At 41.3% G+C, this 27988-nt stretch overlaps 1 protein-coding gene and 1 pseudogene across 5 annotated transcripts in view; both read left to right on the top strand.

Annotated features, from left to right (window-relative positions):
- DLGAP2 (DLG associated protein 2) overlaps positions 1 to 27988 on the top strand; it is a 620511-nt gene that overhangs the window by 120940 nt on the left and 471583 nt on the right. The gene's annotated exons all lie outside the window — the stretch shown is intronic.
- Positions 427 to 10407, top strand: LOC139032552 (kinesin-1 heavy chain pseudogene; annotated as a pseudogene).

The raw sequence follows: 27988 nt of genomic DNA, 5'->3' as shown, positions 1-27988 counted from the left end.
CCCCGGGAGTTGGTGATGAACGGGGGAAGCCTGGAGTGCTGCAGTCCATGGGGGTCGCAAAGAGCTGGACGTGACTAAGCAACTAAAATGAACTACTTCTGTGGGCAAGAATCCCTTAGGAGAAATGGAGTAGCCCTCATAGTCAACAAGAGAGTCGGAAATGCAGTACTTGGATGCAATCTTAAAAATGACAGAATGATCTCTATTTGTTTCCAAGGTAAACCATTCAGTATCACAGTAATTCAGGTCTGTGCCCCAACCACTAATGCTGAAGAAGCTGAAGTTGAATGGTTCTCTGATGACCTACAAGACCTTTAAGAACTAACACCAAAAAAGATATCCTTTTCATCATAGGGGACTGGAATGCAAAAGTAGGTAGTGAAGAGATACGTGGAGTAACAGGCAAGTTTGGCCTTGGAATACGAAATGAAGCAGGGTAAGGCTAACAGAGTTTTGCCAAGAGAACACACTGGTCATAGCAAACACCCTCGTCCAATAACACAAGAGACGGCTCTACACATGGATGTCACCAGATGGTCAGTACCGAAATCAGATTGATTATATTCCTTACAGCCAAAGGTGGAGAAGCTCTATACAGTCAGCAAAAACAAGACTGGGAGCTGACTGTGGCTCAGATCATGAACTCCTTATTGGCAAATTCAGACTTAAGGAAGTGAGGAAAACTGCTAGACCACTCAGGACTGACCTAAATCAAATCCCTTATACAGTGGAGGTTAAAAATAGCTGATAGACAGAATGCCTGATGAACTATGGACAAGATTTGTGACATTGTACAGGAGGCAGTTATCAAGACCATCCCCAAGAAAAAGAAATGCAAAAAGGAAAAATGGTTGTCTGAGGAGGCCTTACAAATAGCTGAGAAAAGAAGAGAAACTAAAGGCAAAGAAGAAAAGGAAAGATATACCCATCTGAGCACAGAGTTCCAAAGAATAGCACGGAGAGATAAGAAAGCCTTCCTCAGTGATCAATGCAAAGAAATAGAGGAACACAATAGAATGAGAAAGACTAGAGATCTCTTCAAGAAAATTACGGATACCAAGGGAATACTTCTTGCAAAGATGGGCACAATAAAGGACAGAAATGATGTGGGCCTAACAGAAGCAGAAGATATTAAGAAGAGGTGGCAAGAATTCACTGAAGAACTATACAAAAAGATCTTCATGACCCAGATAATCACGATGGTGTGATCACTTACCTAGAACCAGACATCCTCGAGTGTAAAGTCAAGTGGGCCTCAGGAAGCATCACTACAAACAAAGCTAGTGGAGGTTATGGAATTCCAGGTGAGCTATTTCAAATCCTAAAAGATGATGCTGTGAAAGTGCCGCACTCAGTATGCCAGCAAATTTGGAAATCTTAGCAGTGGCCACAGGACTGGAAAAGGTCAGTTTTCATTCCAATCCCTAAGAAATACAATGCCAAAGAATGTTCAAACTACTGCACAATTACACTCATCATACACACTGGCAAAGTAATGCTCAAAATTCTCAAAGTCAGGCTTCAACAGAACGTAAACCATGAAATTCTAGGTGTTCAAGCTGGATTTGGAAAAGATAGACGAAGCACAGATCAAATTGCCAACATCTGTTGAATCATAGAAAAAGCAAGAGAATTCCAGAAAAACATCTGCTTTATTTATTATGCTAAAGCCTTTGACTATTGTGGACCACAACAAACTGTGGAACATTCTTCAGGAGATGGGAATACCAGAACACCTGACCTGCCTCCTGAGAAATCTGTATTCAGGTCAAGAAGCACCAATTAGAATTGGACATGGACCAATGGACTGGTTCCAGATCAGGAAAGGAGTTCCTCAAGGCTGTATATTGCCACCTTGCTTATTTAACTTATATGCCGAGTACATCATGCACAATGCCAGGCTGGATGTAGGACAAACTGGAATCGATATTGCTGGCAAAAATATCAGTAACCTCAGCTCTGCAGATAACACCACTCTTATGGCAGAAAGCTAAGAGGAACTAAAAAGCCTCTTGATGAAAGTGAAAGAGAAGAGTGAAAAAGTTGATTTAAAATTCAACATTCAGAAAACAAAGATCATGGCATCAGGTCCCATCACTTGATGGCAAATAGATGAGGAAGCAATGGATAGAGTGACAGACTTTATTTTCCTGGACTTTAAAATCACTGCTGATGGTGACTGCAGGCATGAAATTAAAAGATGCTTGCTCCTTGGAAGAAAAGCTGTGACCAACCTCAGTTCAGTTCAGTTGCTCAGTCGTGTCTGACTCTGCGACCCCATGAACCGCAGCACTCCAGGCCTCCCTGTCCATCACGAACTCCTGGAGTTTACCCAAACTCACATCCATTGAGTTGGCGATGCCATCCAACCATCTCATCCTCTGCCATCCCCTTCTCCTCCTGTCCTCAATCTTTCCCAGCATCAGGGTCTTTTCAAATGAGTTGGCTTTTCACATCAGGTGGCCAAAGTATTAAGAGTTTCAGCTTCAGCATCAGTCCTTCCAATGAACACCCAGGACTGATCTCCTTTAGGATGGACTGATTGGATTTCCATGCAGTCCAACGGACTCTCAAGAGTCTTCTCCAACACCACAGTTCAAAAGCAACAATTCTTTGGAACTCAGCTTTTTTATGGTCCAACTCTCAGATTTGTACATGACTACTGGAAAAACCATAGCTTTGACTAGATGGACTTTTGTCGGCAAAATAATGTTTCTGCTTTTTAAGCTCTCTAGAAAAGGCAGAGGAATCAGAGATCAAATTGCTAACATCTGCTGGATCATCAAAAAAGCAAGAGAGTTCCAGAAAAACATCTTTTTCTGCTTTATTTTCTATGCCAAAGCTTTTGACTGTGTGGACCACAATAAACTGTGGAAAATTCTGAAAGACTTTCAAAAGCATCAGTTCAAAAGCACAATTCAAAAGCATCAATTCTTTGGTGCTCAGCTTTCTTTACAGTCCAACTCTCACATCCATACATAACTACTGGAAGAACCATAGCCTTGACTAGATGGACCTTTGTTGACAAAGTAATGTCTCTGCTTTTTAATAGGCTGTCTAGGTTGGTCAAAACTTCCCTTCGAAGGAGTAACCATCTTTTAATTTCATGGCTGCGGTCACTATCTGCAGTGATTTTGGAGCCCAAGAAAATAAAATCAGCCACTGTTTCTACTGTTTCCCTTTCTATTTGCCATGAAGTGATGGGACCAGATACCATGATCTTAGTTTTTTGAATGGTGCTTTAAGCCAACTTTTTCACTCTCCTCTTTCACTTTCATCAGGAGGCTCTTTAGTTCTTCTTCACTTTCTGCCATAAGGATGGTGTCATCTGCATATCTGAGGTTATTGATATTTCTCCCAGCAATCTTGATTCCAGCTGGTGCTTCCTCCAGCCCAGCGTTTCTCATGATATACTCTGCATATAAGTTAAATAAGCAGGGTGACAATATACAGCCTTGATGTACTCCTTTTCCTATTTGGAACCAGTCTGTTGTTCCATGTTCAGTTCTAACTGTTGCTTCCTGACCTGCATACAGGTTTCTCAAGAGGCAGGTCAGGTGGTCTGGTATTCCCATCTCTTTCAGAATTTTCATAAATAAATAAATAAATAAATAAATAAATTTTCCACAATAAATAAAGCAGAAATAGATGTTTTTCTAGAACTCTCTTGCTTTTTTGATGATCCAGCAGATGTTGGCAATTTGATCTCTGGTTCCTCTGCCTTTTCTAAAGAGCAATTAAAAAGCAGAGACATTATTTTGCCGACAAAAGTCCATCTAGTCAAAGCTATGGTTTTTCCAGCAGTCATGTAGAAATCTGAGAGTTGGACCATAAAAAAAGCTGAGTTCCAAAGAATTGATGCTTTTGTACTGTGGTGTTGGAAAAGACTCTTGAGAGTCTCTTGGACTACAGGGAGATCAAACCAGTAAATCCTAAAGGAAATAAATCTGGAATAGTAATTGGAAGGACTGATGCAGAAGCTCTAATACTTTGGCCACCTGATGTGAAGACCTGACTCATTGGAAAAGACCCTGATGCTGGGAAAGGTTGAAGACGAGAAGAGAAGGGGATGACAGAGGATGAGATGGTTGGGTGGCATCAACAACTCGATAGACATTAGTTAGAGGATGCACTGGGAGTTGGTGATGGACAGGGAAATGTGGTATTCTGCAGTCCATGGGGTCGCAAAGAGTTGGACATGACTGAATGACTGAACTAAACCCAACACAGGATTCGTTCCTGAGAACTGGAAAACCAGTTTGAATTTCTGGCCTCCAGTAAATCAGCGTTGGTGAATGTGATAAGATCTGTTCAGGATGTACATATCATACACATACCATAGTATTGACTCATTTTGTGACCCTGCACCCACAGAGAAAAGCCCCTGCCTAAGGCCAGAGCCCAGCTGTGTGTGCAGGATGCTGGCTGCTGGATGGTGGTGCCTTAGGATTTCAGAGGCCTGGTGACCAGGTTCAGAGACGTGCCTGGATGCATTGTTTTCATTTGTGGGCTTTACAGTGAAAAAATGTGAGTGCCTGGGGTGTTGTATACATTGTTCAAGGGCCTCCAGCAGATCCTGAGGAGATACAGGGTGACCACAGCTTTTCTTGTCTTGAACAGTTTGTCAGTACCTTTTTGTTGAATGGAAAGAATGATTTCTAGTTAAAATCACTGAAGCTTTCATCACTGTGTACACTTCTCTGTATTTTAGTTTGTGTTTCTTTAGAGCAGTTGGATCTTTTTTACCATAAGAAAGGGAAAAGGTTCCTCTAAGGAACTAGTGTAAAAAAAGAAAAGCTGCTCACAAACAGCTTTTGGGTCACATCCTTGTCATTGTCTGAGTTTCCTGCCAGCATGGCTTAGAATGCAATTATCCTGATGGTTTCACTTGTAGATTCTTCCCCAAAATGCTTTACCTTACTTCTCAAAAAATCATTTACTGTAAATTAAAAACTTCCAACACTGAGACTTTGTTACGTCAGGTAGGTCTGTCCTGTTCAGTGTTACGTGTGTTATCTTTGTGTGTCTATGCTTATGTGTGTCTGGGGGTGTCTCTCTCTCTGTCTCTGTCTCTGTGCATATCTGTGCATATGTGTGCCTGTGCATATGTATGTCTGTGTATGAGAACTTAGACCTGCTAGAACACTTCATAAACTTCGGGTATGAACTGAATTACAATTCTCTTCTCAGTACTGGGCTGATCTTCAGATTCTTGAAGGTCTTAGTAAAGGATGGGACCATGGTCCTCTTTTTGTCTGGGGCTATCTCCAGCTTCATGTGCAAACCTTTCTCCTGTGTCTGCCTGGCCAGTGGATTCGTGAGTACTTGGCGGGTTATGTTAGACTCACTCTTGGGTCCTGATGCTCTGACACTTACATGTTTATTTCAGGGCTGAACTCAGGCCTTCCCCATCATGTTTGAGACCTTGGGCTCTGGTCCGAGAATGTTACCTCTGAAGGCTGTCTCCGGGTAGGTGGCGGACCTGTCCTTACATAACGGATAAATGCCTGGCTTGCAGAACCATCTGTGAGAGCACGACACCCCGTAACACAGCAGCTGCGTGATTCTGAAGAATTTCTTCTCTGTCTTAAATTTAGACCCATCTGTCCTGCAGACACTCGCTGTGGAACTCAGCTCAGAGCAAGAGGCCTGGATGGGCCGGTGTGAGGCAGACAGAGGGATGGGCTGAGCTGTGTTCTTTCCTGCGAAACTGCTGATGTGCAGTGCGTGTTTCCCTTGAACAGTCACTTACCTCTTTGTCTAAATGCCAAAGGACTTCAATTTTCTTTAATGTTCAGTAATTGCATTGTAATATAATATGTCATGGCATTAGTTCTGAGTCAGTTTCTCTTACATGGTGTCTCCTTTCAATATGTAGTCAAACCTTTTTTTGTTAAATTCACTGGATTTTTCATAAATTATATCTGCGAGTATCGTTCTATTCTACTGCTTTAATTTGCATTTTTAGTGACTCTTATTATCTGTTTTTTGTATCTTGCCTGCCTTATTATTTGCACCTCTTATTTTAAAATTTCCATCCTTTCCCCTGCTTCTCTTAATGTGTCATTTATTGAAAGTGAAAGTTGCTCAGGCATGTCTTACTCTCTGACCCCCATGGACTGTATAGTCCAAGAAATTCTCCAGGCCAGAGTACTGGCCTTCTCCAAGGGATCTTCCCAACCCAGGGATTGAACCCAGGTCTCCCACATTGCAGGCAGATTCTTTACCAGCTGAGCCACCAGGGAAACCCAAGAATACTGGAGTGGCTGGCTTATCCCTTCTTCAGTGGATCTTACCGACCCAGGAATTGAACCAAGGTCTCCTGCATTGCGGGTGGATTCTTTACCAGCTGAGCTATCATTTCTGAAATGAGGTACCATTTATTTCTAGTTTTTTCCCTGAGTTTTGGTCCTTCATTTCTCAATTTTCCTAATTCTAATTTACATGGTTATTTCATGTCTGATATAATTTTCTTTATGTCTTATAACTTAGAGAAGCAGGTGGTATTTTTGATTTATTTTGTGGATGTATTTTTCTAGTGGGTTTTCATTGTGTGCAGGGATGTTAATCTGCTCATTTGATTCTTTTTTCTTTTTCTTCTTAATTTTTCCCAGCTTTATTGAAATACTGCTTCTTTGTTTCTTGTAATAACTTTATGTCAGACTTGACCCTGACCTTTGTCTGTTGCTCATTTTTGTGTGAACTGAATTTGGATGAACTTAGAGGAAAGTGCTCTTGCCTGGAAAATCCCATGGACGGAGAAGCCTGGTAGGCTGCAGACCATGGGGTCTCTAAGAGTTGGAAATAACTGAGCAACTTCACTTTCACTTCTCACTTTCATGCATTGGAGAAGGAAATGGCAACCTACTCCAGTGTTCTTGCCTGGAGAATCCCAGGGACGGGGGAGCCTGGTGGGCTGCTGTCTTTGGGGTCGCACAGAGTCTGACACGACTGAAGCGACTTAGCAGCAGCAGCAGCAGAGGAAAGTGGGGCCAGGACAGCTTCCCAGTTGCTTCTCTCTCCCCTCCTGCTGTTTGCTTGGAGAGTTATCCTGGGGCAGCTAGATTTCTGAGGCTTTCTGGCTCTGTCCTCTCCAGAGTTTTGTCCAGTTTCCTTCCTCGTCCTATCACCCCTATCCTGCTTGGTTCTGACTCCAGCCCGAGCTGGACCCTGCCCTGGATGCGAGGTCCAGCTGGCCGGTCTCAAGTCCGCAGGGGCCCTATTGAATTCACCAGGGCTGATGGATTGGGTAAAGCCCTATGAGGCTCCAGTCCCTTCAGCTGCTCAGACGCTGGGGGCAGTGAGCACAAGCCTCAGCCCTGGGGTAGGGAGGGGGAGGGGCTGATTGTTTCCTTGTATTTTGTATTTCATGCGGGGGTGGGGGGTAGGAGGCTCTTCACCTAGAAATAGCATTCATGAGCTTTTGTCTCTTGCTAGCTTGCTACTTTGTATGTTTTGATGTGAGATTTGGGGAGATTAAAAACTGTGCTGCTGTTTTTACAATATTCACCATATTATGTATATATTACTTTAAAGATTAAAATAAAATTTTCATATAGAACTTAAAAAACAAAATCTTGTGATTTTTTTTTGGTCCCCTATATAATGTATTTGTATTTATTTCACATGTATTCTTTTAAAAATAAATGCTTTCAGTATTTGTAACTTTATTTAGAATATATGTTTATTGTTGATATTTACCTGGGTTGCTTTTTCAGTTCAGTTCAGTTGCTCAGTCATACCCAACTCTTTGCGACCCCATGGACTGCAGCATGCCAGGCCTCCCTGTCTATCACCAACTCCCGGAGTTTACCCAAACTGATGTCCATTGAGTCGGTAATGCCATCCAACCATCTCATCCTCTGTCCTCCCCTTCTCCTCCCTCCTTCAATCTTTCCCAGCATCAAGATCTTTTCAAATGAGTCAGCTCTTTGCATCAGGTGGCCAAAGTACTGGAGTTTCAGCTTCATCAGTCCTTCCAATGAACACCCAGGACTGGTCTCCTTTAGGGTGGACTGGTTAGATCTCCTTGCAGTCCAAGGGACTCTCAAGAGTCTTCTCCAACACCACAGTTCAAAAGCATCAGTTCTTCACCCAAATTTCTTTATAGTCCAACTCTCACATCCATACATGACCACTGGAAAAACCATAGCCTTGACTAGAGGGACCACTGTTGGCAAAGTAATGTCTCTGCCTTTTAATATGCTGTCTAGGTTGGTCATAACTTTCCTTTGAAGGAGTAAGCGTCTTTTAATTTCATGGCTGTAGTCACCATCTGCAGTGATTTTGGAGCCCCCCAAAATAAAGTCTGCCACTCTTCCCACTGTTTCCCCATCTATTTGCCATGAAGTGATGGGACCAGATACCATGATCTTAGTTTTCTGAATGTTGAGCTTTAAGCCAACTTTTTGCTTTTTAGACTTATGTTGATCTCTTTTTTAGTAGATAAAATATTTTAAAATACTAGTAATGTTTTGGTTTGTCAGATGCAAATGACTTTGAAGACGATTTTGACATTTAATGGTATCTATTGACATAAGAATTTTTTGATACTGAGTACTCTTCTAAATTTCTCATTTATGTAAAATATTTTGTTACTTTGTGGATATAGCACAAATGCTAATATTTCCTCAGCATTTCCATAGAAATAAATGAAGTAGAAGGAAAGTGTGTTTGTAGGTTGCAGAGATTAATAATTTTTCTGTCAGAAAGTGGAATTGGATAGAAACAATAGGGTGGTTCATGTGTAAATCAATTTAAGTTTTTAAAAAGGAACTACTGGAAACTTTACTGATGCTGAAAGAAGAAAGTGTGAAGAAGAAATTGCTAAGCTGTACAAACAACTTGATGACAAGGATGAAGAAATTAATCAACAGAGCCAATTGTTAGAAAAACTGAAGACACAAATGCTGGATCAGGGAGAGCTTCTGGCACCTACCAGAAGAGATCAAGATAATATGTAGACTGAGCTGAATCGCCTTCAGGCAGAAAATGATGCCTCTAAGGAAGAAGTAAAGGAAGTTTTACAAGCGTTAGAAGAACTTGCTGTCAACTATGATCAGAAGTCTCAGGAAGTTGAAGACAAAACTAAGGAATATGAATTACTTAGTGACGAGCTGAATCAGAAATCGGCAAGTTTAGCAAGTATAGATGCTGAGCTTCAGAAACTTAAGGAAATGACCAACCACCAGAAAAAGAGAGCAGCATAGATGATGGCATCTTTACTAAAGGACCTGGCAGAAATAGGAATTGCTGTGGGAAACAACAACGTAAAGCAGCCAGAGGGAACTGGCATGATAGATGAAGAATTCACTGTTGCAAGGCTCTACATTAGCAAAATGAAGTCAGAAGTAAAAACCATGGTAAAACGCTGCAAACAATTAGAAAGCACACAAACTGAGAGCAACAAAAAAATGGAAGAAAATGAAAAGGAGTTAGCAGCATGCCAGCTTCGTATCTCTCAACACAAAGCCAAAATCAAATCATTGACTGAGTATCTTCAAAATGTGGAGCAAAAAAAAGGACAGCTGGAGGAGTCTGATGATTCCCTCAGTGAAGAGCTAGTCCAGCTTCGAGCACAAGAGAAAGTGCATGAGATGGAAAAGGAGCACTTGAATAAGGTTCAGACAGCAAATGAAGTTAAGCAAGCTGTTGAACAGCAGATCCAAAGCCACAGAGAAACTCATCAAAAACAAATTAGTAGTTTGAGAGATGAAGTTGAGGCAAAAGAAAAACATATTACTGATCTTCAAGACCAAAACGAGAAAATGATGTTAGAGCAAGAACGCCTGAGAGTAGAACATGAAAAGTTGAAAGCTACAGATCAGGAAAAGAGCAGAAAACTACATGAACTTACGGTTATGCAAGATAGACGAGAACAAGCAAGACCTGAAAGGTTTGGAAGAGACAGTGGCAAAGGAACTTCAGACTCTACACAACCTGCGGAAGCTCTTTGTTCAGGACCTGGCCACCAGGGTGAAAAAGAGTGCCGAGATTGATTGAGATGACACTGGAGGCAGTGCTGCTCAGAAGCAGAAAATCTCCTTTCTTGAAAATAATCTGGAACAACTCACCAAAGTCCACCAACAGCTGGTACGTGATAATGCAGATCTTTGCTGTGAGCTCCCTAAGCTGGAAAAGCGACTCAGAGCTACAGCTGAGAGGGTGAAAGCTTTGGAGTCTGCGCTGAAAGAAGCGAAAGAAAATGCATCTCGCGATCGCAAACGCTATCAGCAGGAAGTAGATCGTATAAAGGAAGCAGTCAGATCAAAGAATATGGCTAGAAGAGGACATTCTGCACGGATTGCTAAATGTATTCGTCCCGGGCAACATCCAGCAGCTTCTCCAACTCATCCAAGTGCGATTCGCGGAGGAGGTATTAAACGTAATTGAAGTATGAAGAGGACATAATTCAATGACTGTAGCCTGCATCCCTTGGGAACTCTAGAATTAAAACATTTTTTAGTGTATAAAAAAAAAATACAAAGGAACTGCTTATTGAACTATAACATACCCACAGAAAGAGTGCAGCTGCTGAGTTGACAACTCCCTGCATTTTCATGGAGGGCGTGTACCCAGGACAGTAGGCGGAACCCTGCCAGATTCCCGCAGGGTCCCTGTGCCCCTCCCCACGTCAGCCTTCCTCTACTCCAGGGTCATCGCTAGTCGCACTCGTAACACCTTAGATTAGCTTTGCTTTTATTTGCTTATATTTGAACTGCATATAAATATGAGCTATTTTATCCAGATATAATTCACAGTTAACCTGTTTAAAGTTTATAATTCAGCAACTTTTAGTATGTTATTCTGTATGTTCATGGAGATGTGCTACCATCACCCCAATCTGTTTTGTAACATTTTTGTTACTAAAAGAAACTGCACATCCCTCAGCTATCACCTTCCAGCCCTTCTGCCCCTGCTCCAGCCCTAGGCTACCCCCACCATCCTTCTTTGATCTTCTTTTTCCTGAGTCCTTTATTCTCTTCCTGTGGCATTTTATATTCATTTAATTCTGGATATTAAAACCAGCCTCGCATTTCTTAGATAAATCTGATGTGTATTTCCTTTGCTTTCTGTCCCTCAACATTTGTTTGTGGATTTACCTATGTTGCATTAATTGTGAATTGTTCCTTATTTATTCTCAGTTTGATTGTTATTTCTCTTGTTGGTGGACACGGGGGGGCCCAGAGGGTTTGCTTGTTAGGAATAGTGCTACTTTGAAAGTTCTTAACGTTTGTCCTTTAGTGAAAATATGTTTCATTTTTTTGGTATAGACTTGGATTTAGAAGTTACAGTCAATGTGGTTGCCTGTGTTCAGGTTGAATAGATACCTCAGAACAGTTTTCCAAAGTGGTTTTTACCAGTATACACTTCCATCAACAGTGTGGGCAGTTCCTGTGAATCTGTCTTTTAGCCACCGCTTGGATTGTCTATGCTTTTTCCTTTAGTTATCCTGGGGGTTTATAATGGTGTCCTATGATAGTTTTATGTGCATTATCTGATGACTAATGAAGTTAAGCACCTTTATATATATTTTGGGGAGTTTGGCTCATTTTCAAGGGGTTATACAGTGTTCTGCCCATTTTTCTAATGAGTTATTGCCCTTATATTTTATTTCTATAGTAATAGTTTATATATTCTGGCTATCCATCTTTGATTTCAATTACTTTTTCTGTGATTGAATTTACTTTCTTAATGGTATATTTTGATTAGCCGATGTTCTCAGTTTAATTATAATCAGTTTTCCTGTGTGTTAGCATTATTTTTTTATGTCATTTAATAGCTCTCTTCTTATGCAAAGGTCATAAGATGATCTCCTAGGTTTTCTTCTTGAATGTTTTTTTTACTTTTCTCATTTGTATTTGTTATCTATCTGAAATTGTCTCTGTGTGTGATATGTGAACTTACTTGAAAAGTAGCACTTTCAAATTAGAAGCATTGTTTTAAGTAGCAGATGAACTCGACAGTGATCACAACTGCATGTACTGCTCCACTGCACCGTGGTGAGACATCAGACATGTGACTTGTGCAACATTTCCCCAGTTTTACAGATCAGGAAATTAATAGTGAGGTGAAATAAGCAAATTGATGTGAGTCCCTATGTTGGATCTGTCATTTGCCTATAGTTCTTAGAGGTTACTAAAGCAGCCTGTGACGGTGGTGTGGTGCTGCCAGGGGACAGAGTAGGCCTGGGGCAGTCACAGAGGGCCTTGTGACTCACAGAACAGTGGATCCTGTGACCCTCTCCATCCCCTGGTGAGTGCTGCGGATGCAGGAGGTTGGAGTGTCAGCCGAGGGACACACAGCTTGGGGAATCCCAAGCAGTTAGGAGTCTGCTTGGTCCTGAGGGGAGCAGATTGCTGTCTGCAATCTCCATGCTGTCTATTTTACGTATGGTAATGTAAGATCCCATGTCTGCAATCTCCATGTCTGCAGTCTGCATGCCCCAAGGAAAGAGTGTGGGTGCCTTGCATTCTGTCACTCAGCAGCACTGGGGTTACCTCTCTGAGTACATGGCTCCTTGGTCCTGAGGGACCTGACCTTATAATTCTTATTTCTGCTGCACCAGCCTGAATAATGGATATTTTTGTATGTGTTTAACCTATACCTTTTAAGAATATGTGAAAAAAAAATGTGTTTGTAAAAATGGCAGTGAATAAAATTAGTCATCCAGGTTGTATCTTGGCAAGTCTGGCCATTAGGGGAGAGACAAAGGTCACTGGGAGAGCCTTGAAGATGAGGAGCATGGTGGCCAGTCACTGGAAGTTGACAGTGACCAATTGAGAGCAGTTATCGAAGCTGATCCTCTTACAATACAAAAAGGTGCTGAAGAACTCAGCATCGGCCGTTCTATGGTCGTTTGTCATTTGAAGAAGTACAATAAGTAGGTGCCTCATGAGCTGACCAAAAATCAAAATATCGTTCTGAAATGCTGTCTTCTCTTATTTTATGCAACAACAATGAACCATTTTTTGATTGGATTATGATGTGTGACAAAAGTGGATTTGATATGACAACTGGTAATGATTAGTTCAGTGTTTGGACCAAAAAGAAGCTCCAAAGCACTTCCCAAACTTGCCAAAATTTGCACCAAAAAAAGATCATGGTCACTCTCTGTTGGTCTGCTGCCGGTCTGATCCATTACAGCTTTCTGAATCTTGGTGAAGCCATTGTGTCTGAGAAGTATGCTCAGTAGGTCAGTGAGATGCACTGAGAACAGCAAGGCCAACAGTTGTTTTCTAGTTGCTAAGTTGTGTCTGACTCTGAGACCCAAAGGACTGCAGGGTGCCAGGCTTCCTTGTCCTTCACTATGCCCTCAGCCTTCTTTATGATCCAACTCTCACATTTGTCCATGACTACTGGAAAAATTGTATCTTTGACTGTACAGACCTTTGTTGGCAAAGTGACGTCTCTACATTTTAATATGCTATCTAGTTTTGTCATAGCTTTCCTTCCAAGGAGCAAGTGTCTTTTAATTTCATGGCTGCAGTCACCATCTGCAGTGATTTTGTAGCCCAAGAAAATAAAATCTGTCACTGTTTCCACTTTTCCCCCTTCTATTTAATCAACAGAAAGGGCCCAGTTCTTCTCCATGACAACGCCTGACCGCATGTCACACAACCAACGCTTCAAATGTTGAACAAACTGGACTACAAAGTTTTGCCTTATCTGCCATATTCATCTGACCTCTCACCAATTTACCACTTCAAGCACTTCAAGTACAACTTTTTGCACTTCCACAACCAGCAGGAGGCAGAAAATGCTTTCTATGAGTTCATCAAATCCCGAGGCACAGATTTTTATACTACAGGAATAAACAAACTTATTTCTTGTTGGCCAGAATGTGTCAGTTGTAATGGTTACTATTTTGATTAGTAAAGATATGTGTGAGCCTAGTTATAATGATGTATTTTTTATTTTTTATTTTTCTTAGTTATAATGATTTAAAATTCACAGTCTGAAATCACTGTTATGTTTGCACCAACCTAATAAATGTTGGCACATTTCATTCACAGTTGATATTAAAGGTAAGAGCTACATAAATGTATCTATGTTTAGAGAATCACTATAAATGCAGCTGTTTTAGCAACTCTTATACCATCTTAAGGGCTTCCCTGGTGGCTCAGTTGGTAAAGAATCTGCCTGCAATGAGGGAGGCCTGGGTTCAATCCCTGGGTTGGGAAGATCCCTGGAGAAGGGCATGGAAACCCACTCTAGTATTCTTGCCTGGAGAATCCCCATGGACAGAAGCGCCTGGTGGGCTATAGTCCATGCGGTCACAAACCTGGTGGCTACAGTCCATGGGATCACAAGAAGTCGGACGTGACTGAGCACACATACCATCTTTAACATTTGTCCTTCATGAAGTGATTTTCCAAAATAGTGAAAAAAAGAAAAGCAAAACTTTGTAAAGCTTAAATAAAATAACCCCCAATACAGCCCTCTTTATATGTATGTGAGCCTGAGCATAACGTATTAAGTATTTTTTCTTTTTAAATGACAGAGGTAAGTTCTCACTCAGATAACTGTCTGTAGACTGGCTGACCCGAGAGTATCTGGAGAACCATCTCAGTCTCAGGCCAGGCAGGACCAGGCTTCATTGTGCAAGGATGTCCTGCATCTTACAGGGACTCTAGCATCTGGGGTTCTGTTCTTTAAATGCCGGCAATAACCCCAGTCATCATAAGCACCAAAAGTGCTCTCTCAGACCTGCCAGGCGCCCCGAGGACAGTGTCCCCTGATAACCCTGGTCCTAGGGTGCTGATCCTTTGCATGTTAAGTGCCTGCCTCAGGGAGGACCATCCTGGACCAGCAGGTGGGCGGCACTTTGCTGTGGCATTTTCCAGAATCACCAAGATCTGTGCTGTCCAGCACGCCTGCTGTATTTATTTTATCTCCTTTAAGTTGCCTGGACTAAGCTGTCTTTCAAAGTGTTTTTTCAGGAAATTAGTTTAGAATTATGCTTTGAATAGAAGCAAATGTTATGGGATCACCCATTCAGATGCTAATAATGTTTCCTGTTTGTGATGAATGATAAAAGAAATTGAAATGGTGGAAACCTATTTTTTCCTTCTTATTGGTGGCTAACGATCATTTTGGGACTGACAGAAGGTTTTTGGGTCATTAGACATGTTTTTGTGTTGGCAGTAGCATTCTTTTTCATTTAAAATAGTTTCATTAAATATTGTACAGATATAAAAATATTTCTAAAATATATATAAAGTATGAAAAAAGATAAGAACTCAGTTTAAAAAAAAAATTGAGACCTCATGATCTTACAGAGTTCTCTGTGGGCTCCTCTTTGATTTTTGTTCCTCACAGAAGTAATCCCTTGCCTTTTACCAAAACCTTAGTTTTGCTAAAAATATTTCTATTCCCTAAACAAAATATTGCTTGGTTTCCTGAGTATATGAACTTTATATTAATAGAATCATGGTGTATTATTCCTCTATGATTCACTCTTGTGCCTTGTAGTTCAGTACTTGGAGATTCATCTCGTTTGCTTGTAGCTGAGCTTTGTTTGTTAAAAGTGAACATATCACAGTTGATTTCTCCATTTTCAGCCATGTGAACATTTTCATTGTTTCTGGCTTTGTTGTCGCAGGGATTCTGTGCATATTCTTGTCCATGGCTCCTGACACCTGTGAACCCTTGTTGTGTGGAAGACCTGTTTCACTGTTACTAGATGACGCTCAACTGCTTTCCAAAGTCACTGTGCCCTTTCCTACTCCCACTAGGCCTGGTCAGGCCCTTGCTTTCTCTCAATTCTTGGCAGCACTTGTCATAATGAGATTAAAATTTTTTTGCCTGTCCTTTGGATGTGACATGATATCTCATTTCATTTGTATTTTCTGATTTTTCATGAGATTGATTATTTTTTGTTTGTTGGCCATACATATTTCCTATTGTGACAGGTGCTTATTGAAAAATTTTGTTGGTTTTTCTACTTGATTATCTTTTTATTGCTGATTTTTAGGAATCAGTATTTTGGATATAAATCTTATATCATTTATTTTTTTATCTTTTACTTTAATACATATTTCAAATTTATCTTCCCAGTGTGTACTTGTCTTTCCATGTTTTTTATGGTTTCCTTTAATGAGGGCTCCCCTTGTAGCTCAGCTGGTAAGGAATCCACCTGCAGTGAAGGAGGCCCCGGTTTGATTCCTGGGTTGGGAAGATCCCCTGGAGAAGGGATAGGCTGCCCGCTCCGGATTCTTTGGTTTCCCTTGTGGCTCAACTGGTAAGGAATCCATCTGCAGTGGGGGAAGCCTGTGTTCGATCTTCCCAGTGTGTACTTGTTTTTCCATGTTTTTTATGCTTTCTTTTAAAGAATAGAAGTTCTTAAGTTTAGTCAAGTCCAGGCCTTAATCTTGTTCTGTGTAGCTAGTGGTTATGTCACCGAGCTGTGGGTGAGCAGACAGGCAGTCTGAAATGGGCACAGTCTGGTGAAGGGACTGGGGAAGTCAGTGCCCTCTGAGTGGGAAGGGCAAGGTGCAGCCATGGGGAGCTGCTTGCCTAGCTGTGGTGGTTAGAGTTTTTGAGCAACTGAAAATTTGTTTGGAACCTAGACATCACCAACCCCCTAACCATTGAAGAGGGCATTGGGCAGTGAAGGCCCCAGACTCACTGTCTTCCTGCATGAGCCCGTGTGTGCAGGGTGTCAGGGCATGCAGCTGCTTGCCGTGAACATAGCACATCTGAGGGCCCTCCTGCCGCTGCTGCTGCACTGAGTTCAGCTGTAGCCTTGCGGAGCAATGCTCCCTGGTATGACTGTGCTGGTTTCTTTATCGATTCTGTTGTGGAAACGCATCAGAGCTGGTTGCAGCTTCCAGTGACAATGAGTGAGGCTGCACTGGATATCCTGTGAATGTTTTTATGTGAAATCTGTCCTCATTTCTCCCAGAGGGTTTCATTTCAGGATCAAGATGGGGATGGTGACTTGAGGGGAAAGTGTGTGTGAGCTTTTCTGAAACAGCCAACTTTCCCTATGTGCTGCCTCCCCCAGAGCACGAGGGGCCTGGTGGCTCTGTGTCCCCGTAGCTCTGGGTCCCTGTGGCTCTGGGTCCCCGTGGGTCTGGTGCTTCTAAGTCTGGCTGGTTCTCCCAGCTCTTCTAACAGTGGGTGGTTACATTTCTGTTGAGGTTTTAATTGAATTTCCCCAGTAACTAATCACACTGAGCCTCTTTTCTTTTTTATTTTTTCAATTATTTTTATTAGTTGGACGCTAATTACTCTACAGTACTGTAGTGGTTTTTGCCATACATTGACATGAATCAGCCATGGATTTACATATGTTCCCCATCCCGATCCCCTCTCCTGCCTCCCTCTCCATCCCATCCCTCTAGGTCTTCCCAGTGCACCAGCCCTGAGCATTTGTCCCATGCATCCAACCTGGGCTGGTGACACATATATACTATGGAATATTACTCAGCCATTAAAAAGAATTTCATTTGAATCAGTTTTAATGAGGTGCATGAAACTGGAGCCCATGATACAGAGTGAAATAAGCCAGAAAGATAAAGGCCAATACAGTATACTAATGCATATATATGAGCCTCTTTTCACATGCTTGCTTTTCATCTTTATTCTTTGATGAAGGGTCTGTTAATATATTGTCCACTTTTTAAAAAATAGGTTTTTTGTATTTTAATGTGTTATTTTGAGATTTCCTTGTGTATTCTGGGCATAAGTCTTTTTTCATAGTATATTTATAATTTAGAAATAGATTCCCCTAGTTGTGTGTTGTCTTTTTTTCTTAACAGTTTCTTTTCAACAGCAGAGTATTTTAATTTTAATAATGTTCAGTTTATAATTTTTTTTATGATTTATGCTTTTGGAGTTGTGTCTAAGAACTCTTTGCCTGTCCCAAAGCCACAGAGAATTTGACCTATGACTTTTGCCAAAGATTGTTTAAAGTTTTATATTAAAGACTCTTAGCTATTTTTGACTAATTTTTGTGTAAGATATGAGGAATACTTTGAGGTTTATTTATTTATTGCATATGATTAGCGTGCTTTTAAAACTTTTAAAATATATATTTTCAGCACAATCTTTTTTTTTTTAATTTAAAAAAAATTTTTTTTTTCCATTAGCACAATCTTTTAAAAAGATTTTTGCAGCTATTTTGTTCTGAATGTCTGTTTCTGGTGTAGGTATAATAAGAGTGTAAATAAGAGTGTAATAAGAGTGTAGGTGTAAAAGAGTGTCTAGCTTGCTACACTCTTTGGTCTTCATGGACTCTCTCATTTTGCAGGGAATTTTTGTTTGAGAGAGGACTATTGACCCAATTTTTATTTTGTTTAACACTCAATTTTATGCATTTATTAAGCAATTTTTATTTTAGTATTAAAGTTGACCTTTCCTTATATATTTTACATGTTATATACATGATTAATTAATGCATTATGAATTTAACAAGGAAAAGTTTTGTAAATTGTATTAAAAAACACCAATTTAAGAAGTGTTGAACCATTTATCCACAGTTAATATAATTCACTGTTCTCACAAAGCAGATTCTCATAATTACAGAGAAAAATACTGCAGTGATTATAAAACTAGTAAAAAAAAAAAAAAGAACCCTATATTATGAGATGTTGTGAATGTTTTATTTACAATTAGATGTTTTAAGAAAGTTCTCATACTTCTTCTTAAGTATTCTAGTTTTGTAACTTGTTGTAATTTTGGAATTTGTGCCCTAGATCTTTCAGAACATTCGAGTTTTATTTACTGAAATACCAAAAATTGTTTTTTAAAATTATTTTTATTGAATTCAGAGAACTAAAATACCAAATAATTTGAGTTATATAGAATTATATGAAGAAATATTGTTAAGAATCATAAGATATCCACCTCCCAGGCCTATATTGTTTTGCAGGTGACTTTTATCAAACATTTAAGGAGTGAATAATTCTTCCTTCAAACGGAAGGGAAGGAAAGATGCAGGAATAGCTAACTAATTTTGTGAGACAATGAAATCCTATTACAAAACTAAATATAAGAAAAGAAAAAAGTTTATAGATTTAGGACTCTGGTTTCCAGTCAGGTGTGTAAAGACCCTGTGAGTCACCCCTTCATCCTAACAAGTGAAAAACTGAGCAACAGTTCTGAGACTCACCAGAGAAGAGAGGCTACAGAACAAATCACTGCCCCCCAAATTAGAGAGAGAAAGAATCACAATTTCCTGGAGTAGAGATCCACTAGCAGAAACCTCCCTGGGAAGGTTCAACTGCAATTGAGAAATTGCTGGAAGTTCAGTGTGGCTGAGTCTAAGAGATAAAAACTCGAAGGGGACCAAGTTAAAGCAGAACATTCGAGTTTTAGTTTCACTAGTCTTTGTAGACCCTGGAAAAAATGCTTGTTCCCCCCAGGCTCCTTTTTGGGTGTTGGCTTGTTGGTTTTTGGTTGAGTGGGAAATAGGACAGTTCAGACACAAACTGTTGTTATTCAGCAACGTCCCTTCTGTATGATCAAATTATTTGTGTCTTTAGATCTTTATGTTCCTATTTTTATGTGGTTTTAGATTTTTGAAAACTTGGTTTTATTTCTAGGAATTTGTTATTTTTTAAAAGGTTTGTTCATCCTGTATTCCTTATGGCATATTGACCTACTCTGTCATTATTATTAAAAATGTATGTGTTGCTTTAAAATCTTGCGTTATAAATAAGAGGACTGTTTACACAAGGGTTGAGTCTGTGTGGTTCCTCTGCTCTTTGGAGTTTTGGCTAATTTATCATTTCGGATGAAATCTTCTTCTTTTTGACAAAAAGAAGTTTACTGGTGCCCAGTAAACTCTTGGGGCCTTTCTCCCTGTTGACGGTGTGTGACCCACTGCTGGTTGATGCTCTCTGTTCTTGTCTAGGCCTGCTTTTTCAGAATCTTATTTGTCTCACTCAAACTAGTATTTACTTTTCTGTTTTCAAAGAGGGATTAAGGAACTTAAGTATACTTTACGAACAGACCAGTGCTCAGCAGAGGAAACAAGTTATTATCACTTACATATTTGTTTCTATGTATTAGAATCAACAAGTAGATATTTAGATCTTTTTCTTGATACTTTTGTGTATTTGTCTTCAGTTTAGTTCAGTTTAATCACTCAGTTGTGTCCTACTCTTTGTGACCCCATGGACTGCAGTGCACCGGGCCTCCCTGTCATCACCAACTCCCAGAGTTTACCCAAACTCATGTCCATTCAGTTGGTGATGCCATCCAACCATCTCATCCTCTGTCATCCCCTTCTCCTCCTGCCCTCAATCTTTCCCAGCATCAGGGTCTTTTCCAGTGAGTCGGATTTTCACATCACGTGGCCAAAGTATTGGAGTTTCAGCTTCAACATCAATCCTTCCAATGAACACCCAGGACTGATGTCCTTTAGGGTGGACTAGTTGGATCTCCTTGCAGTCCAAGGGACTCTCAACAGTCTTCTCCAACACCATGGTTCAAAAGCATCAATTCTTTGGCACTCAGCTTTCTTTATAGTCCAACTCTCACATCCATACACGACCACTGGAAAAACCACAGCCTTGACTAGATGGACCTTTGTTGACAAAGTAATGTCTCTGCTTTTTAATATGCTATCTAGGTTGGTCATAACTTCGCTTCCAAGGAATAAGTGCCTTTTAATTTCATGGCTGCAGTCACCATCTGCAGTGATTTTGGAGCCCAAAAAAATTAAAGTCAGCCACTGTTTCCCTACCCATTTGCCATGAAGTGATGGGACCAAATACCATGATATTAGTTTTCTGAATGTTGAGCTTTAAGCCAATGTTTTTCCTCTCCTCTTTCACTTTCATTAAGAGGCCCTTTAGTTCTTCTTCACTTTCTGCCATAAGGGTTGTGTTATCTGCATATCTGAGGTTATTGCTATTTTCCTAGCAATCTTGATTCCACCTTATGCTTCATTCAGCCCAGTGTTTCTCATGATGTACACTGCACAGAAGTTAAATAAGCAGGGTAACAATATACAGCCTTGATGTACTCCTTTTCCTATTTGGAACCAGTCTATTGTTCCATGTCCAGTTCTAACTGTTGATTCCTGACCTGCATACAGATTTCTCAAGAGGCAGGTCAGGTGGTCTGGTATTCCCATCTCTTTCAGAATTTTCCACAATTTATTGTGATCCACACAGTCAAAGGCCTTGGCCTAGTCAATAAAGCAGAAGTAAATATTTTTCTGGAACTCTCTTGCTTTTTCAGTGATCCAGTGGATATTGGCAATTTGATCTCTGATTCCACTGCCTTTTCTAAAACCAGCTTGAACATCTGGAAGTTCATGGATGACGTATTGCTGAAGCCTGGCTTGGAGAATTTTGAGTAATACTTTGCTAGTGTGTGAGATGAGTGCAATTATGCGGTAGTTTGAGTATTCTTTGGCATTGCCTTTCTTTGGGATTGGAGTGAAAACTGACCTTTTCTAGTCCCGTGGCCACTGCTGCATTTTCCAGATTTGCTGACATATTGAGTGCAGCACTTTCACAGCATCATCTTTTAGGATTTGAAATAGCTCAAATGGAATTCCATCACCTCCACTTGCTTTGTTTGTAGTGATGCTTCCTGAGGCCCACTTGACTTCACATTCCAGGATGTCTGGCTCTAGGTGAGTGATCACACCATCATGATTATCTGGGTCATGAAGATCTTTTTTGTACAGTTCTGTGTATTCTTGCCACCTCTTCTTAATATCTTCTGCTTCTATTAGGTCCATACCATTTCTGTCCTGTATTGAGCCTTTTCATGAAATGTTCCCTTGGTATCTCTAATTTTCTTGAAGATGTCTCTAGTCTTTCCCATTCTATTATTTTCCTCTATTTCTTTGCACTGATCACTGAGGAAGGCTTTCTTATCTCTCCTTGCTATTCTTTGAAACTCTGCATTCAAATGAATATGTCTTTCCTTTTCTTCTTTGCTTTTTGCTTCTCTTCTTTTCACAGCTATTCGTAAGGCCTTCTTAGGCAGCCATTTTGCTTTTTTGCTTTTCTTTTTCTTGGGCATGGTCTTGCTCCCTGTCTGCTGTACAATGTCACAAACCTCCATCCATAGTTCATCAGGTAGTCTGTCAGATCTAGTCCTTTAAATCTATTTCTTACTTCCACTGTATAATCATAAGGGATTTGACTTAGGTCATACCTGAATGGTCTAGTGGTTTTCCCCACTTTCTTCAATTTAAGTCTGAATTTGGCAATAAGGAGTTCATGATCTGAGCCACAGTCAGCTCCCACTCTTTTTTTTGCTTCCTGTCTAGAGCTTCTCCATCTTTGGCTACAAAGAATGTATAATCAATCTGATTTCGGTGTTGGCCATCTGGTGATGTGCATGTGTAGAGGCTTCTCTTGTGTTGCTGGAATTTGTCTTGTATTTGTGTAGTAGTTGTCTCAAAACACTTTATATTCATTCTTCTTACCTGCATTTTATTATGAACTCAGACTTTTAGACCAATCTGACTCACTCTGTTTCCCTTGCTACTAATATTATTATTACTATTACTGCTACTACTAACTGTGATGGTCACAACCTCTCTACTTCCTGCTGGCTGGCTGTTATTTTAGCACCTGGCATCTTTGAGGTTATTCTTACTTTTTGGTAAAAAACAAGATGTTTCAAGTGTATCGATTTTTTATTTGTCTCATAATATGGAACCTCTGTCTTCCAGTGAGTCTCAGTAGAGATAGAGTCTGAGAGCCAGTGGAGATGCAGGCAGGTCTGGGCCCCTTGGTTCTGAGATGCCCTAGTTAAGAGAGAGTGGAGAGCAGGTGGTCACCACATCCAGGTCTGCTGAATGCTTCCTGTTTCCCACACACCGTCTGCTTCTACCCAGCTTCTCCTCATGCACATCATCCACATAAACTCGCCTGGGTTTTCCAGAACGATGCCAGCAGTCTTTGCAGAGAGCCCAGGAAAATCCTGAGATCTGTGTCATTTTGTGGGAAAATGGGGGTGATAGCCCTTGTCTGTCCCTTTCTGAGGTGGCTGGTCAAAGTTAAAATACTTTTTAGGAAAAAAGCCCCATGATTTACCTTTCAGGATTTTTACTGTCTCACAGATAGCTTAAGATAAATATTTAATGAAAATGTTTAGAATAGGGCAGCTAATGTTTTAATGATTTGACATAATACGTGTGTTGTTGTTCAGTTGCTGTTGTGTCTGACTCTGCGACCCCATGGACTGCAGCATGCCAGGTTTCCCTGTACTTCACCATCTCTCCCAAAGTTTGCTCAAATTCATGTCCACTGAGTTGGTGATGCTTCCTAACCATCTTATCTTCTGCTGCCCTCTTCTCCTTTTGATTTCGATCTTTTCCAGCATCAGGGTCTTTTCCAGTGAATTGGCTCTTCGTACCAGATGGCCAAAGTATTGGAGCATCAGTTTCAGCAGCAGACTTTCCAGTGAATATTCAGGGTTGATTTCCTTTAGGATTGACTGGTTTGATCTCCTTGCTGTCCATGGGACTCTCAAGAGTCTTCTCCAGCGCCACAATTTGAAAGCATCAATTCTCTGGTGGTCAGCCTTCTTTATGGACCAGATCTCACATGGACCTGACTACTGGAAAAACCATAGCCTTGACTGTACAGACCTTTGTTGGCAAAGTAATGTCTGCTTTTTAATATACTGTCAAAGTTTGTCATAGCTTTTGGAGCAAGCGGCTTTTAATTTCATGGCTGCAGTCACCATCCACTATGATTTTAAAGCCCAAGAAAATAAAATCTATACTGCTTTCACTTTTCCCCCTTCTATTTTTCATGAGGTAATGGGACCAGATGCTGTGATCTTAGTTTTTATCATGTTGCATTTTAACCCAACTTTTCTACTCTCCTCTTTTACCGTTATCAAGAAGCTCTTTAGTTCGTCTTCACTTTTTGCCACTAGAGTGCTATCATGTGCATATCTGAAGTTGTTGGTATTTCTCCTGGCAATCTTGATTCCAGCTTGTGATTCATCCAGTCTGACTTTTCTCATGATATACTTTGCATATAAGTTAAATAAGCAGGGTGACAGTATACTGCCTTGTCATACGCCTTTCCCAGTTTTGAACCACAGTTTTTCCATGTCTGGTTCTAACCCTTGCTTCTTTTCCTGTATACGGGTTTGCCAGGAGACAGGTAAGGTCGTCTGGAACTCCCGTCTCTTTTAAGAGATTTCCATAGTTTGTTCTGATCCATAGTCAGTGGCTTTTGCATAATCAGTGAAGCAGAAGTAGATGTTTTTCTGGAATTCCCTTGCTTTCTCCATGACACAAGAATGTTGGCAATTTAATCTCTGATTCCTCTGTCTCTTTGAAACTCAGCTTGCACATCTGGAATTTCTTGGTTCGTGTCCTGCTGAAGCCTGTTTTGATGGATTTTGAGCATAACCTTACTAGCATGTGAAATGAGCACCATTGTATGGTAGTTTGAACATTCTTTGGCATTGCCCTTTTTGGGGGATTAAAATGAAAACTAAACTGACCTTTTCTAGTCCTGTGGCCACTGCTGAGTTTTCCAATTTTGCTGACATATTGAGTGCTGCACTTATCAGGATCATCTTCTAGGATTTTAAATAGCTCTGCTGAAATTCTGTCCTGACTAGTAGCTTTGTTCATAGTAATGCTTCTTAAGGCCCACTTAACTTCACACTCCAGAATGTCTGGCTCTAGGTGAATGACCACACCATCATGGTTATCTGGGTATTAAAACCTTTTTTTTACAGTTCTTCTGTGTATTCTTACCACCTCTTCTTAATCTCTTCTGCTTCTGTTAGGTCCTTACTGTTTCTTTCCTTTTTTGTGCCCACCTTTGCATGAAATGTTCTCTTGATATGTCCAGTTTTCTTGACCAGATCTCTGAGTCTTTCCCATTCTATTCTTGTCCTCTGTTTATTTGCCTTGTTCATGTATGTGTATCTTGATGTGGATGTACATTTGTGTGTGAGTGTATATGAAGCATGTTTGCTGTGTTACCAGGTGAGCGTTGGCGTGCTGAGGTTTCTGGTGAGCCCAGGGATGGCCAGTGTCCTCGGGACACCAGTGGAGTTCTGCCTGAGCACACGCTGACTGAGGGGCGGTCAGCAAGCGTCCTTCCATCCGCCTCCAGTCTTCCCCTGTCAGTTTGTACTTAACCATTTTCTGTTTTATTTCTTTGCAAAAAATGAAAACATGGCAAGTGTGCATTTGTTCATTTATCCCACAAATGTTTCTTTGTTACTGGCATGTCCCAGATATGTGTCTTGATGGATGCTCAGTGATCTAAAGTCTAGGTGTTGAACTTGGAGAAGGAACTTATGACTGCCAGAGGAAGGATGTGGAAGAGATATTATACAAATGTGTAATTTCTGTGAAGAGTGGGAAGCCGGAGCAGGGGAGGAGGCTATGGGCACGTGGCTGTGGGTGCAACAGCCGCCTCGTCGCCCGGAGGCCTGTTGGGGCAGGAGAGCTCCTGTCAGGCAGAGAAGCCCACAGGGCCCCGTGGGACGCAGATGGAGAGCAGGTAGACAGGAGCGGGCCCGGGGCCTCCAGCCTCGGGAAGGACGCAGGGCCCGGCGTCCCATTGGCGGCCTCTGGGTGCGGGCAGGGAGCACGGCTGGTGTGCGGTCCACAGCCTCCCCAGGCCAGCTGTGTGCACTGGAGGCTGCAGCCTCTGCCTGTCCAGGGGAGCAGGGGTGGTTTGGGCAGGTGTGGGCAGAGAAACCGGGGGAGGGGAGTACCTTCACAGCAGAGCAGCAGCTTAGCGATGAGTTCCTGGGTGTAAGAGGAACAGTGTCGTCAGGGAGCCTTGGTCACTGGCCTGAGGAAGGGGGATGATGAGCCACTTAATGGACCCTCATCAGGCCTCGGTTTCTCCTGTTGCGTGCCATTTTCTGCTCTAATGGCCCTATGTCAGAACTTGGGCTCCAGGTGGACAGCCCACCCTTTCCTGACCCCCTGGCACATGTGTCCCTCCTGTAGGCAGTGACTGCTCCTCTTCTTACCTGAGCGATCTCTCTTCTTGAGATTCCCTAAAAACCCACCTTTGTAAGTGCCCCCAGTCCTAGTTGACCCTCGTCTTCTCCCTCACGACACAGCCAGTGGCCCTTATGGAGAGGGCCACTGGACTGCCTTTCCCTGGCCTTAGCTCTAAGCTCCTGGAGGGCCAGGTTCCCACATGCCCCGCAGATGATAGGTGCCCACTTGACTGTGGACCACATTGGAGACTCAGTGGTTGAAAAGCGCCCTTAGCTGCGAAGCCGCATGTTTGTGTCTGGACTTCAGATTTAACTTTGTTTACTAGGTGCAGTTGATTCTTAAACAGTTTATATTGAGATATGATTTTCTTCACTTTATTAAAAACTATTCCAAGTACACACCTATGAATAGAGAACCACATGAACTCACCACCATCACTCTCAGGTTTATTGAATCTTAACATCAAGTTGAATGTGCTTCATACTTTCCATCTTCCAAAAGTGAAGCCTTACGGATGCGATTCCTCAAGGCTTCTGCATCCTCCCCTCACTTCTGGCACCCTGTCCCCAACCTGGACCAGTCTTCCCAGTGTGTGGCTCATAGCATCCCAGGCGTGTTTCTGTCACAGACTGCTTCTCTGTTCCCACTGTAAATAATAACATATAGAGTTGTTTGCAGGTATGTAGTGCAGTGTTGTGGAGACCTGGTTTACCCTTCCTCGGGCTGGTGGGCTCCTAGGTTGTGTCCAGTTTTTGTTGTTAGACCTTGGTTGAGGTGAATTCCCACATCTCCTTGGGTGCAAGAGCAGCAGTCCCTGCAGCAGTGGTTCTCAAAGTGGGATCCCAGGCCCAGCAGCTCAGCACCGTGTGGAAACTTGCTGGAAATGCAAATTCCTGGGCCCTGCCTCGGACCTCCTGTACAAGAAATTTTAGTTTTGAGGCCCAGAAATCTGGCTTTTTGAAAATACTCCCAAGGATTCTGATCCAAGCCAGAGTGTGAGAACCTGCTCTAGGATTTTCCTTGAAGTGGAATCTCTGAGTTGTAGGGGAAGATGATCTTCAGCTTGACTTTATTTTTAGTTTGATGTAAAGCATGGTTTACTGCCATATCAGCCTGTGAAAATTCTGTCAGTTCCCCTTCTCATTCAGCAATTAATATTGTAAGACTTCTAGTTTTTGGGATTTGAAAGCTGTGTTTTTATGTTTTTATGTTTGTTTGCGAATCTTTGATCACTAATGACACGGACTTTCCTAAGGTTTACTGACTTTGCGTGTTTTCTTTTCTATTGATCATCTCTTCATATTCTTGGCTCATTTTTCCATTGGTTTATTCGTCTTTTCTGATTTATTTATGTTCTTCATATATTTGAGATACTATTCCTTTGAACTGTGGTGTTGGAGAAGACTCTTGAGAGTCCCTTGAACAGCAAGGAGATCAAACCAGTCAATCCTAAAGGAAATCAGTCCTGAATATTCATTGGAAGGACTGATGCTGAAGCTGAAACCAATACTTTGGCCACCTGATGTAAAGAACTGACTCATTGGAAAAGACCCTGATGCTGGGAAAGATTGAAGGCAGGAGGAAAAGGGGACAACAGAGGATGAGATGGCTGGATAGTATCACCATCTCGATGGACGTGCATTTGAGCAAGCTCAAGCTGGTGATAGACAGAGAGACCTGGCATGCTGCAGTCCAAAGAGTGTCGCAAAAAGTTGGACGCGACTGAGCAACTGAACTGAACTGAATCTTTTGTCAACTGTGACTTCTTTTGTAATCTGTTTCTGGTGTCTAATTGTGCATATGTTTTAAAATGTTAATTTTAGTAAAGTTTTAAGTCTACTTTTTTCTGTTTTGCAACTTTTGTCTTTAAATTTTGTTTAGAATACCTTCTACATGTTACATATGATAAAGGATGCCAGTTATTTCTTCTTAAGGCTTTAAACTTTGCATTTTGCTGTTATATAATTTGCTCAAAGTTGGTGTAGGGTTTGGAGTGAGACAGGGATCTGATTTTAGTTTTCAGTAGGAATAGTTTGTTATTCCAATTCAGTCAACTTCTTATCAATATGAACTGCA

This window comes from Odocoileus virginianus, chromosome 32 (genome assembly GCF_023699985.2).
Source record: "Odocoileus virginianus isolate 20LAN1187 ecotype Illinois chromosome 32, Ovbor_1.2, whole genome shotgun sequence".
In the NCBI taxonomy this organism is placed as follows: Eukaryota; Metazoa; Chordata; class Mammalia; order Artiodactyla; family Cervidae; genus Odocoileus; species Odocoileus virginianus.
Note: the sequence above shows the minus strand (reverse complement) of the source record. Positions and strands in the feature narration are given on the sequence as shown.